The following is a 12,994-nucleotide window of genomic DNA, read 5'->3' as shown; positions in this document are numbered from 1 at the left end:
TCGATTCAAATACACTCAACGCTACCGAACGTAACTGTTCCCAGACTGCAAAGGAGGCGTTGACTATCGTTTAAACGGTTGAGAAATTTCACATTTACCTTTATGATGCGACATTATAGCTGCAAACAGACCACAAGACGTTCTTTTGGTCCGTGTTCAAGTGTCCCAGACAGGACAGCCTAAGGGCTGGAATGGTGTGTATTGCTGTTATAAGCTTGTAAATACATCACCCACAATCCAACAAGCTGCTGCGCCTGTCCCAGCTCCCAACAGGCTCAGATCCTGAATTTGAACCCCAGGAAGTCGTTATAATCTGATTCTGAGTCTTCTTTGGCAATTGAAAGTTTTCTTCCCTAAGTTGTATTGGTTCTGGCTCAGATAAGGGTAGACCCAATTCTCTGTAAAGTTGGCAAAATGATTGAGCAAGGGTCGCTTCGGCGTTTAACCGTGGCGGCCAAAACGTTCTTTGTCTTAAAAAGCCGGGGTGTCTCTCTGAAATGGTTTTCTCCGTCTGCAAATGGAACCAAAACTGTCCATGGTCGATACTCCACCGGCTAGAGTACCTGTGCTTCTACATGTAGGTCAGTGAGTGTTCCTACATGAAAGAGATAGCATACTGTCATGCTTATCACCCAATCATTGACAAGAAGCATGGCAAAGTCCTGAATCGCGTGTGCTCAGAAGAAATCTGCACTACCTAAGATGTTTTTGCCCAGGTCTCTGTTGGGACATCGGGAGCATCTCGACATCGATTTCACTGTTCCTTTCTTGCAAAGACGTAACTCATTGTGGTGACACGTACTTCGTATGTATGCTCCATGCCCTCGAAACAACGGCGAACGTGATTAGGACCGTTTCCGACGTCTTTCTTGTTAAGAGCCTTTCAAAGCTATACAATGGCCCCAAACTTGCCTACGCTCATTTCTCTCATTTCTGTGAACAACAAAAGATAAAACGTGGCGGTATTCAACCCCCAATCCAATGGGGAGGTGGAATGGATAGAGAAGACATTCAAAGAGAAGACGGACGCTACGGCGTAATCCGCGCCACTAGATGATGCCCTTGTTCTTGGCTGCCTATAGTGCTACACAAATTTCAAGGAAGAGCGCAGCTGAATTGTTTCACAGGAAGTAGTCTCGGACACTCCTCATTCTGCTCTCTCTGCTGGATTCACTTCTGTCCCAGTCTCCAGCCCATCATTGGTAACAGACTGGTGCACTGGTGTGGTCACAATCGTTTGGACACCATTCGATCAAGGTTACAACCACCATGCATGGAACACAAGGTCGCCAGATATACACTCCTGGAAATGGAGAATAGAACACATTGACACCGGTGTGTCAGACCCACCATACTTACTCCGGACACTGCGAGAGGGCTGTACAAGCAATGATCACACGCACGGCACAGCGGACACACCAGGAACCGCGGTATTGGCCGTCGAATGGCGCTAGCTGCGCAGCATTTGTGCACCGCCGCCGTCAGTGTCAGCCAGTTTGCCGTGGCATACGGAGCTCCATCGCAGTCTTTAACACTGGTAGCATGCCGCGACAGCGTGGACGTGAACCGTATGTGCAGTTGACGGACTTTGAGCAAGGGCGTATAGTGGGCATGCGGGAGGCCGGGTGGACGTACCGCCGAATTGCTCAACACGTGGGGCGTGAGGTCTCCACAGTACATCGATGTTGTCGCCAATGGTCGGTGGAAGGTGCACGTACCCGTCGACCTGAGACCGGACCGCAGCGACGCACGGATGCACGCCAACCCCGTAGGATCCTACGCAGTGCCGTAGGGGACCGCACCGCCACTTCCCAGCAAATTAGGGACACTGTTGCTCCTGGGGTATCGGCGAGGACCATTCGCAACCGTCTCCATGAAGCTGGGCTACGGTCCCGCACACCGTTAGGCCGTCTTCCGCTCACGCCCCAACATCGTGCAGCCCGCCTCCAGTGGTGTCGCGACAGGCGTGAATGGAGGGACGAATGGAGACGTGTCGTCTTCAGCGATGAGAGTCGCTTCTGCCTTGGTGCCAATGATGGTCGTATGCGTGTTTGGCGCCGTGCAGGTGAGCGCCACAATCAGGACTGCATACGACCGAGGCACACAGGGCCAACACCCGGCATCATGGTGTGGGGAGCGATCTCCTACACTGGCAGTACACCACTGGTGATCGTCGAGGGGACACTGAATAGTGCACGGTACATCCAAACCGTCATCGAACCCATCGTTCTACCATTCCTAGACCGGCAAGGGAACTTGCTGTTCCAACAGGACAATGCACGTCCGCATGTATCCCGTGCCACCCAACGTGCTCTAGAAGGTGTAAGTCAACTACCCTGGCCAGCAAGATCTCCGGATCTGTCCTCCATTGAGTATGTTTGGGACTGGATGAAGCGTCGTCTCACGCGGTCTGCACGTCCAGCACGACCGCTGGTCCAACTGAGGCGCCAGGTGGAAATGGCATGGCAAGCCGTTCCACAGGACTACATCCAGCATCTCTACGATCGTCTCCATGGGAGAATAGCAGCCTGCATTGCTGCGAAAGGTGGATATACACTGTACTAGTGTATGCTCTGTTGCCTGTGTCTATGTGTCTGTGGTTCTGTCAGTGTGATCATGTGATGTATCTGACCCCAGGAATGTATCAATAAAGTTTCCCCTTCCTGGGACAATGAATTCACGGTGTTCTTATTTCAATTTCCAGGAGTGTACATGGCCTCCGAGAAAGGCCGACTCTGAAGGCATCGCAAGAACTAGATGCGTCCCAGGCCACCTCTGACATATCCAGCTAGTCTGTACAACCTGCGACACTACTCTCCATCACCTAAGCGAGGCCGCCACTGACCGGAGAGTCTCGGATTCGTCTTAGTCACCACTGAGTTTTACGTTACAGCACAGCAATCACAGATCTGCCTTCTGCAAGTAGCGTGTACCCCGCTGTGCTGTCCGTTATACAGCCTGAGAACGTAAAGGTCAACATGTTGACCCTCTTGGTACCACTTCCATCAACCATACCCCTCATCCAACTCCAGTAACGACACCCCCACATTCGACCTGAAGCTGGCATAAACTAAGCTGATCTGCTCCTATGTACTAACTCCAGCTGGCAGCAAGGGGTTCTTAGACAGAGATGTGGAACTGTCACAGTTCTTGGAGATCGACTTCTACTTGCAGCACTAAGCCACGATTTGCAAATATTCACTACAAGCAAGTGGCACTCTTAGACAGAAGAAGCAATGCTCCCTCCTACCCCACTCACTCCACCGCAGAGTGCACGTCGCATCACCTAGCAGGACCCTGTGACCACTGACTGTATGTAACTGTATCTGCTGAGAGCTCTGGCTTTGACTCGGAACATTAAATGGCTGTATTTTATTTGGCATAACTGCCTCATAAATCAGCATTGACAATGTTATAAGCCATTCTCCAAATGTGTGATATATTTACCACACATGTTTCCCGTTATGAAGCACTATAAAACAAAGCATCAAGTCAATACCTCGCAATACTACACATACTGACTGCCATGCAAGTATCTATAATGTCTTGCATTATAAAGTACCTGAAAGAGTCTACTGCATTAGGCACCATTAAGCGTAAAAAGCAAGCAGCAATCATGCACTGTAAAACAAAATTCTTCAATGAAAATCTCATGTTGGTGCATCGCTCTCACACAAGCCCCAGTTGCAAATTTATGGCAGTTATCTTCACCTGCTGAAGAGAGTATTATCCTGCAACACACATATTACAGTCCCCAACGAAGCTACACTTCACAGTAAAATCGTTGACCAATTTTTCAAAGCCCACAAAATGTATAGATGTGCACTGCCTTCAGTAAGTTTGTAAACACCAAGTTATTACGGACAATGGAAAGGGAACACATTGTAAAATTGCATATTATTGTTTTCTAAATGTTTATTAAGCTCAAATAGTACATAGGTAAATGCAACTGTTAAATTTTAGATTTATCGAAATTGCCATCCTTTGCTTAAGTCACTGCTTTGCACAATCTCGGCATGTGATGATGCCAGGATTTCAGCTGGAACTGGTCTCCATTGTTGCTGCAGGACTTCCAAGAAGTGTATCCCACTCATCATTCCCCATTTTCGGTTCCTCTTGTCCAACTCATTCCATAGTAGCTCCGTTTGGGTAAAATCTGGGGATTGTGGAGGCCATTCCATGTTTTTAGAAATTTTATGGATCTCTAGAGACTTCACATACTATGACACAAGCGGGATGTGTGTTCTGGGTCGTCCTTTTATGAGAAGATAAATTCTTTCCCAATCAGATGCTAACAAGATGTCTTGGTGTGTCGCTAGAAAGTGGCATGACAGTTCTTTCGCTTCATTTTCCCATCTAATCTCACCAAATTTCCGACTTCATTGCGTCCAAAACATACCCATACCATCACAGAGTCCCCACCATGCTTCACAGTCGGAATTACGCACTGACGATGCAAGTGTTCATTGGGTAAACGGCGTATACATCCAAATATTTCTAAAATGGACTCACCATTGGATGAGACTCTTTCCCAGTCCCCTGCTGTCCATTGTGGGTTTGTCGTAGACTATTGAACCCTTTTCTTCCTGATGACAGATCGCAACCATGGTTTCGTTGCTGCTACATGGCCCTGGAGTTGTTTACCGCCAGGCGCCGTCTCACTATGGACTCACTCGTTGGTGTATCCCTAGTTGCGTTTAGTTCAACAATCAATTCATCTTCAGTTTTTAGCGTATTACGTTTACTGGTCACTACCAAATACTTTTCATAGCGTTCTGATATTTTCTGGGGGCTCCTAGGCGAGAATCATCATCATAGGAGCTTGTGTCTCGACGCTGGTGCACGGTCTTGACAACTCCTGTCACCGAAATCTTCAAATTCTTTGATAACAGTCAGTCACTATTGCCTTCTTGGTGCCAAGTGATTATCTTTACCTGTGAGTCATAGAGAATCTGGTGCATTGGGGCCATTGCTGCGTGTACTACCTTCTTTCGCGATGTGTCCTGCTTTCATACATTCTGAACCACAACTGAACTGTTAGCCTCTACACAATCGTGAAGTCTACTCCGGCACCTACATTTCTCAGTCGAACTTCTTGGACAGATATAATCAGGTTATATAAAACTGAGCAATATCCAAACGTTCCAGTATGTATGTGCATACACAATAATTATCTGTACGACAAATATAGGTGCCATTATTAATTGTTGAATGAGCAAACTGTTCAGTATTCTAACCAATAACTTACACAGATCACACCCATCTTGCTCCACTGTACTTTAAAGTGACAAGAATCATGGGCTAGTGACATGTACATATAGAGATGGCTGTAGTATCGCATACAGAGGGTAAAAAAGGTCAGAGCATTAGTAGAGCTGTCGTTTGTAGTCAAGTGGTTCATGTGAAAAAGTTTCCGACGTGATTATGGTCGTATGCCGGGAACTAAGAGACTCTGAACGCGAGATGGTAGATGGAGCTAGACGTATGGGACATTGCATTTCGGAAATCGTTAGGGAATTAAATATTTCAAGATCCACATTATCAAGGGAGTGCCGAGAATACCAAATATCAGTCATTATCTCTCACCGCGGACAACGCAGTGGCCGACGGCCTTCAGTTAATGATCGAGAACAATGGCATTTGCGAAGAGTTGTCAGTGCCAAGCCGGCTGGGGTGGCCGAGCGCTACAGTCTGGAACTGCGCGACCGCTACGGTCGAAGGTTCGAATCCTGCCTCGGGCATGGATGTGTGTGATGTCCTTAGGTTAGTTAGGTTTAAGTAGTTCTAAGTTCTAGGTGAATGATGACCTCAGAAGTTAAGTCCCATAGTGTTCAGAGCCGTTTCTTGTCAGTGCCAAAAGAGAAGCAGGACTGTGTGGAATAAGAATAAAATTGGCAATAAACATGGGAAGTACGACGAACGTATCCTTTATGGTAGTGCGACGAAGTTTTGTGTTAATGGGATATTGCAACAGACGAACGAGGCGAGTGCCTTTGCTAAAAGCATGACATCGCTTGCAATGTCTCTCCTGGGTTCTTGACCATGTCGGTTGGATCCTAGGCAACTGTAAAACCGTGGCCTGGTCAGATGAGTCCTAATTTCGGTTGGTAAGATTTTAAGATCTGATAACAGGGGCGAAATAATTAATATAATAAACCCCCGAAATAATTAACATAAAGGAAAAAATAAGTATGGTATCTGAATTATGTAAATTAATGGTGCGTGAAGGCATCGCCGTGGTAATCAGTCATACTTCCCTATATTGGTGAGGGGAGTGGGGTGTTAGTGGCGTAAAGTTCATGGCAGTTCGGGTTGATTCAGTTCGCGTCGGGTTCGCCCCCCGCCACCTGCTAGTATGCGGACAATTGTACCACGTTCCGAACAAAGGCCAATTCACACTATCCGTCTCCGCTCATGTTCATTTCCGTTCCTTTCAGTGTCCGTTCCGTCTCAGAAAATGGTGTAGCATTCATGCTAGCTTCCGTCAACTTTCCGTAAGTTGACCTGACACATTCCTGTTTCTCATCGCCCAGCTGTTTTTGTACGAAGTTTGAATGTATAATAGACTTAACAAAAAAAAAAAAAAAAAAAAAAAAAAAAAAAAAAAAAAAAAAGAGAGAAAAAAATTCATACCGTGAGCGCTTCGATTCCGTTTTGCTCCAGTTCAAAAACACACTTGATTTTTTATCAATATACATCGTTCGAAACATGTTACCTGTCTTTAGGTAATTGTAAAAATTTAAGCTGAGGTGTTGTATGTCTTAGACTCGTATGAGCTGAAGCTATGTTTGAGACAAAAAGTTTTGTGATTAACTTCTGTTAGTTGATATTGTAAGTAGGCTGTTTAGGTTCTTATATTGGTAACGCCACGTTGCGCTCTGTATGAAAATCACTGGCTGTGCTGTGTGCAGTCTGTGGCTAGTTTGCATTGTTCTCTGCCATTGTAGTGTTGGGCAGCTGGATGTGAACAGCGCGTAGCGTTGCGCAGTTGGAGGTGAGCGGCCAGCAGTGGTGGATGTGGCGAGAGAGATGGCGGAGTTTTGAAATTTGTAAGACTGGATGTCATGAACTGCTATATACATTATGACTTTTGAACACTATTGAGGTAAACACATTGTTTGTTCTCTATCAAAATCTTTCATTTGCTAACTATGCCTATTAGTAGTTAGTGCCTTCAGTAGTTTGAATCTTTTATTTAGCTGGCAGTAGTGGCGCTCGCTGTATTGCAGTAGTTCGAGTAACGCACATTTTTGGTGAGGTAAGTGATTTGTGAAAGATATAGGTTAATGTTAGTCAGGGTCATTCTTTTGTAGGGATTTTTGAAAGTCAGATTGCGTTGCGCTAAAAAATATTGTGTGTCAGTTTAAGCACAGTCACGTATATAATTTTTCAAAGGGGACGTTTAATATGTCGACCCTTAGCCGAGGATACCTCACTGGAATCTTCTGATGTTTCTTGTAGTTTGTGTAATTAGTGTAGCTTTTGTTTATTGCTAGCGCGTAATTATAGAGAGAATTTCCTTTGTAGTTGTAGTTTTTCATTGATGTACAGTAAGATAGTTGTAGCATGCATGTAGATTTGCAGCAAGTATTTCGCAGCTGCGCTTGCAATTAACGAGATATTATTTTCAGTGCTGCGTTAATGTGTTCTCTTATTTTTGCTCTTAAAATTGTGCTCTTCTGTGTTATCGTGTGAAATATTGTGACAATAATGGCGTGTGAAAAACGTAATACTAGGCTCCAAAGTAAACTGAGAAATGACAGTGAAGACGAAAGCAGTGTGTTAGCGCCACCGAGTAATGAATTAACTAATGTTCAAAGTAGTAATTGGGTAATTGTGTATAGGGAAATGGAGCGGGCTGCAAACAATGGTGTAGACAGTGAAACAATTAGTGAACAGGGAAGCATTATCGATCGATCGGTTGGCAACAGCTTGCCTCAGGAATCCGAAATGACAGGACACAATCTTGCAAATACTGTAGATTCAGGTTTTGCGTCCTCACCGTTTTCTCAAATAAGTCAAGACACATTTTCTGCTTTTCAAACTGCGAATATTGCCGGTTCAAATGCATTGCCGAATAGCACTGAGGAACATGTTTCAGACACCAGTGCATTGTTATTACAATTAATGCAACAAATGGGACGAAAGCTTCAAAAGTTAGACATAATGGAACAAAATCTTCAAAAGATAGACACAATGGAACAAAATCTTCAAAAGTTAGACACAATGGAACAAAATCAGAGACAAACACAGCAAAAGCTTCAAAAGTTAGACACAATGGAACAAAATCAGAGACAAACGCAGCAACAGTTAGACACAATGGAACAAAATCAGAGACAAACACAGCAAAAGCTTCAAAAGTTAGACACCACACTTGAACAAACACGTGAAGATTTAACTACTGAGTTACATAACATTGAATCGAAATGTCAAAAAGTCTGTAATGACATAAAAACACAGATTTGTGAGCATTTTCAACCTATTTTTTCGCGGCATGAATATGCATTACAGAATCACGAAGCAGTCATAAAAGAACTGTAAACTATTGTTTACGAAAATCATGAGACCTTGCAAGCTAAAATTGACTCAGTTGCATCTACCGATTCGGTTACGCAACTTGCAAAAACTCGAGAAAACTGAAAGGACACAGTAGATACTCCGAAAATTGGTTCAGAAAGACACATGGAGGAAATTAGTTCATTATCAGAGAAAGTAGTTGAACTTTCGGATCAGCTAAATAATTTATCTACGAAGGTAGATGATAATCTGAATGACACAAAACCAATAGCCTTTAATGACACAGAAGAGTGCGAACAAATTAGAAAATTCAAACAAAATCAGAATCAAATTAATACGCAACATCAAAGAGAAATCCAGGAAGTACAAGATCAGCTGACTCAGGTAATACAAGAATTACGTATTTCAGAGGACATTCGCGCTCCAATACGGGAAGAGGGACATAGAAATACGGAACAGCCACAAAATAATAACACAGGGCACTTCGGAAATTATGAAAGAAATTGGCAAGGTACACCGAATTTTGAGATGGAACCGCCGAAACGACGTAACAGTGACCGACATGCGACTCGCCGACGTGATGATTTTGACTATAAGCTGCTCATTACTACACGTAAATTCAAAACATTTAAGAATTCTGGCAACGACATTCATCCACAAGCGTGGCTTCATCAATTCTCTCATTGTTTTCCTCCAAACTGGTCATTAGAACACAGATTAGAATTTATGTGTGGCTACTTAGAGAATGAACCAGCTGTAAGAATGCGATCGGCCATTCACGATTGCCACAGTGAAGGACAGTTTTACCATGCCTTCCTCTCAGCATATTGGTCTCAAGCCATACAAGACCGAGTAAAACATGGCATCATAATGATGAAACATTTCGAACAATCTGAATTTTCCAATCTTGTGAAATATTTTGAAGACATGTTGCATAAGAATCAGTATCTTTCAAACCCATACAGCCCCTCAGAACTCATCCGCATTTGCTTAATCAAACTGCCTGAACATTTACGACATATTATTTTAGCAGGTCGTTGTAAAGACGACATTGATGCTTTTCAGGGACTCTTACAAGAATTAGAAATTAACACTGACAATCGCAGAACGCGAAAACAGGAACACAACAATTACAGGTCACATCCGTCGCAATTCCGCGATGAAAGAAATAATAACTGGACACGACAAGGCTATTCTCACAACACAAATCGTGACCAAAACAGACACCACCCGTATGACAACCGTTGGCACAGTAGTAAGAGTTACAGAGAAAGATCCCATTTCCGTAGTAATGAATATAACAGATACAACCATAGACACAGACAATATGGCAACCAGAACTATTATTATCATGGGAGACAGAATAACTTCAGACGCAACGGTCCACCGTGCAGTGATAATTCAGGGAGAAATTCTGCACCACTTAACCGACAAGAAAGAAACTACAGGAACTACCGACATGACGACAGACGATATAATCGTAACGACAGACTTGAATTGCATCAGAACTGGCGAGATTCAAACAGAGCAGGGCACTCTCGACAAGGTGAATTTATAAAGTTAGATCTCCTAATCCCAATAACGACGCGCGCCAACAAAGAGACAGACAATGACTCGCACCGCAGGCAGCCACGTGCACCAGCTGGCTGGAAGAAAAATAACATAGCTAACCTTGAGAAAAATTCCAGTATTCTTTACCGACGTATACCGCATGATAATTGCATTCAAGTTCAAACTCTGAGTACTAGGAAGAGTAAAGGTTTACACCACATTTCACATGTAAAACCGTTTATTGAAAGATAATCTGCTTTTTAACTTTGTCTTTGCCAAAGAACTTTTCACTTCACATTTCTAGTATGCATTGTCAGACTTAGAAACTGTTACCATGCAACAATGTTTGAAGTTAAATATCCAATCAAGAACCAAGATAACTTATTTAAATAAAAATTACAAATGCATTGTTATAGTGAACAGACGTCACAGTGTTATTGTGTGCGTACATTCTTGCTTGTTAGTTGCACAACTGCGTAACGACTATAAGGCTCACATACTTAGGACATATACTGGTACTGCTAATGAGATTTTAATGCAACATTTTGGTTTACTTGAAGTTACATTCTGGATTTAAAGTACTTTCTGTGAGATACCAGATGTCACAGTGGTTAGTTTATGTGACAGCTACACGATTATATCACGATGTTACTAATGAGTGACAATTTACAATGTTGCTTTTGCAGTGTTTCTGTTTTATATCTGCATAGTTTTTCTGTATTATTCTGGAAAGTAAAACATGTTTTAGTAGTAACTTTTGTGGTATAGCTACAAGGTGACAGCCTTTTCCGTAGCACAACAATACGTTACAGCACAGTACTTTCTTCATCACAACAATAAGCGTAATAACTAAGTTATCTATACGCAAAGCATTTCAGTTTTGTTTATCATGAGGTAAGTACATTGACTTCTGCAGAACTTAGCTTTCGGAGGACGATAACTACGAGACTTCCACAGAGAGTATCTTACAACATGACGCACAGTTTAGCGCTACAGTACACGTATTTGAGTGATTAATTTTGTACTTAAAGCATTTATTTTTAAAGATATTTGAAGTACAATGATACAAAGGTTTTCCGTGATACATTTCATTCCATTGCTGTAATCTGTAACACCTGAGGGTATAATTACATTCATCCTCAGGGGGGTACACACTGACTTTGTGTATCATGTGTTTGGCAAGCACAAGGAGCCCTAGCTTATATGGTATTTGCTTACACAACTTTACACATTGGTACCATATTTCTCTAACACATAATTACACAGCTGTCTGATCATTTAACTGAGAGAGACAAACTTTTTTACTACGGCAGTGACAGATGTTTACGTAATTACACCGTTGAATAACTTCACACTTACGAAATTGTATTTTGTCTGTACTTTGTGAACTGTTAATATTTTTTCGGACCCATTGATGTATTTGGTATGGGATCATGATTTTTAAAGTACGTGTGAGGTAGATGACACTATGGAAATGAGCAGAGAATTTTTTTTAGGTTATGAAATTATTGGAGGAAGCTACGACGATTTTGAGATTTGACTGCGGTGTTATGATGTTCTTTTTACGACGACAATGTGTATTATGCTGTTGAGGTATGTTTATGATCAATAAGCTGATGCTATATGAGTTATTTGATTATGCTACATATCTGTTATGATGAAATATTGAAGAAGTGTCGACGAATAAGGTAAGGAATAATGAGTAGTGGTTAGGGACTCTGGTTTGTGAAAAAGGTTGTTGGAAGCCAAGAATCGTACTTTAAGAGTTATGAAATGTATGTAAATGCGTGAATGTATTACAATGCCAACAAATATTTTTTGGACACTGTAATATCAATAGGATTTTGTTTCTACAGATTTGTAACACAAATTCTTGACCTGTGAAATATTTTTATTTGAGACTGTCACTGTAGCGGAAACTGCTGTCGTAAATATTTCGGTAAGAAAGTTAAGTGACCACCTTCACGTAATGTGTCGTCGGCACCCAGCTGTGCGACAGACGCCTGGAAAAAAGCCATTAGTGTGTGCCTTTCATAGGCACAGGTGGAGAAAAAAAAGAGGCCATTATCCTCGCTATTGACATTCCTTTGTAGAAAGCATCGTAAATACGACATCCTCAAACCTGAAAACATGATTACACTGTAGGGTTCTTAATTTATGATATTTACTGAAGTGAAATGATGAAAAACATTTCATGTCTATTGTCTTGCTAGTTGAAAGATTGTTTACTGCATTATGAAATGCCATATGGCTAGTGAATGACGTTTCACGCCTTGCTTTGCCTATTTTGTTTAATATATAGTTCCTAGCTGCACTGCAGCATTGGTTAAAATAAAATTTTATAGATGTACTAATATAAATATTTTATGCCTAAAGATCCAGTAGAAAATAACTTTATGATGGATGTACTCCAAAAAAAATGAGGGAGCACAAAAAGACATTTCCACTTCACGGGAATTGCATACATAATTTTTGTCAGTGACTTGGTAACTTGTCTGCTAGAGCAAGTTACAGTGATGCATCACTCTAGTGTTAAGATGTGACATAGGTATTAAACATGGCCATTTTTACTGTAATATTTTTTCTGCTTGAGCTTTCTCATGTTTAGATATAAGTTATTGCATTTGCTGCGGCTGTTTGCCAGGCATAGTGCTACTAAATTTCACTTTGTATTACTCTGTTAAGCTAGTTTTTCTACTGATTTATTTTTCTAGTTGCTGCACATTGGCTCATATTAGTTGTAATGTTGTATTGCTTATAATTTAGATTTACTGTAGCTTGCTTTGCAAATTTCCATTTTTTTTTGTCATTGCTGTTTGTGTTAATTGTTTTGTGCTGCTGCATTGCCTCGTCCCTTAGTTTAGCATCTGAGCTCAGTATATTTAAGTTAGCTTTACAGGGGGTAGACTATATAAGAAAATGAGTT

This window comes from Schistocerca americana, chromosome 6 (assembly GCF_021461395.2).
Source record: "Schistocerca americana isolate TAMUIC-IGC-003095 chromosome 6, iqSchAmer2.1, whole genome shotgun sequence".
NCBI lineage: Eukaryota > Metazoa > Arthropoda > Insecta > Orthoptera > Acrididae > Schistocerca > Schistocerca americana.
The sequence above is the reverse complement of the archived record's forward strand: the minus strand, read 5'-3'. Positions refer to the sequence as shown.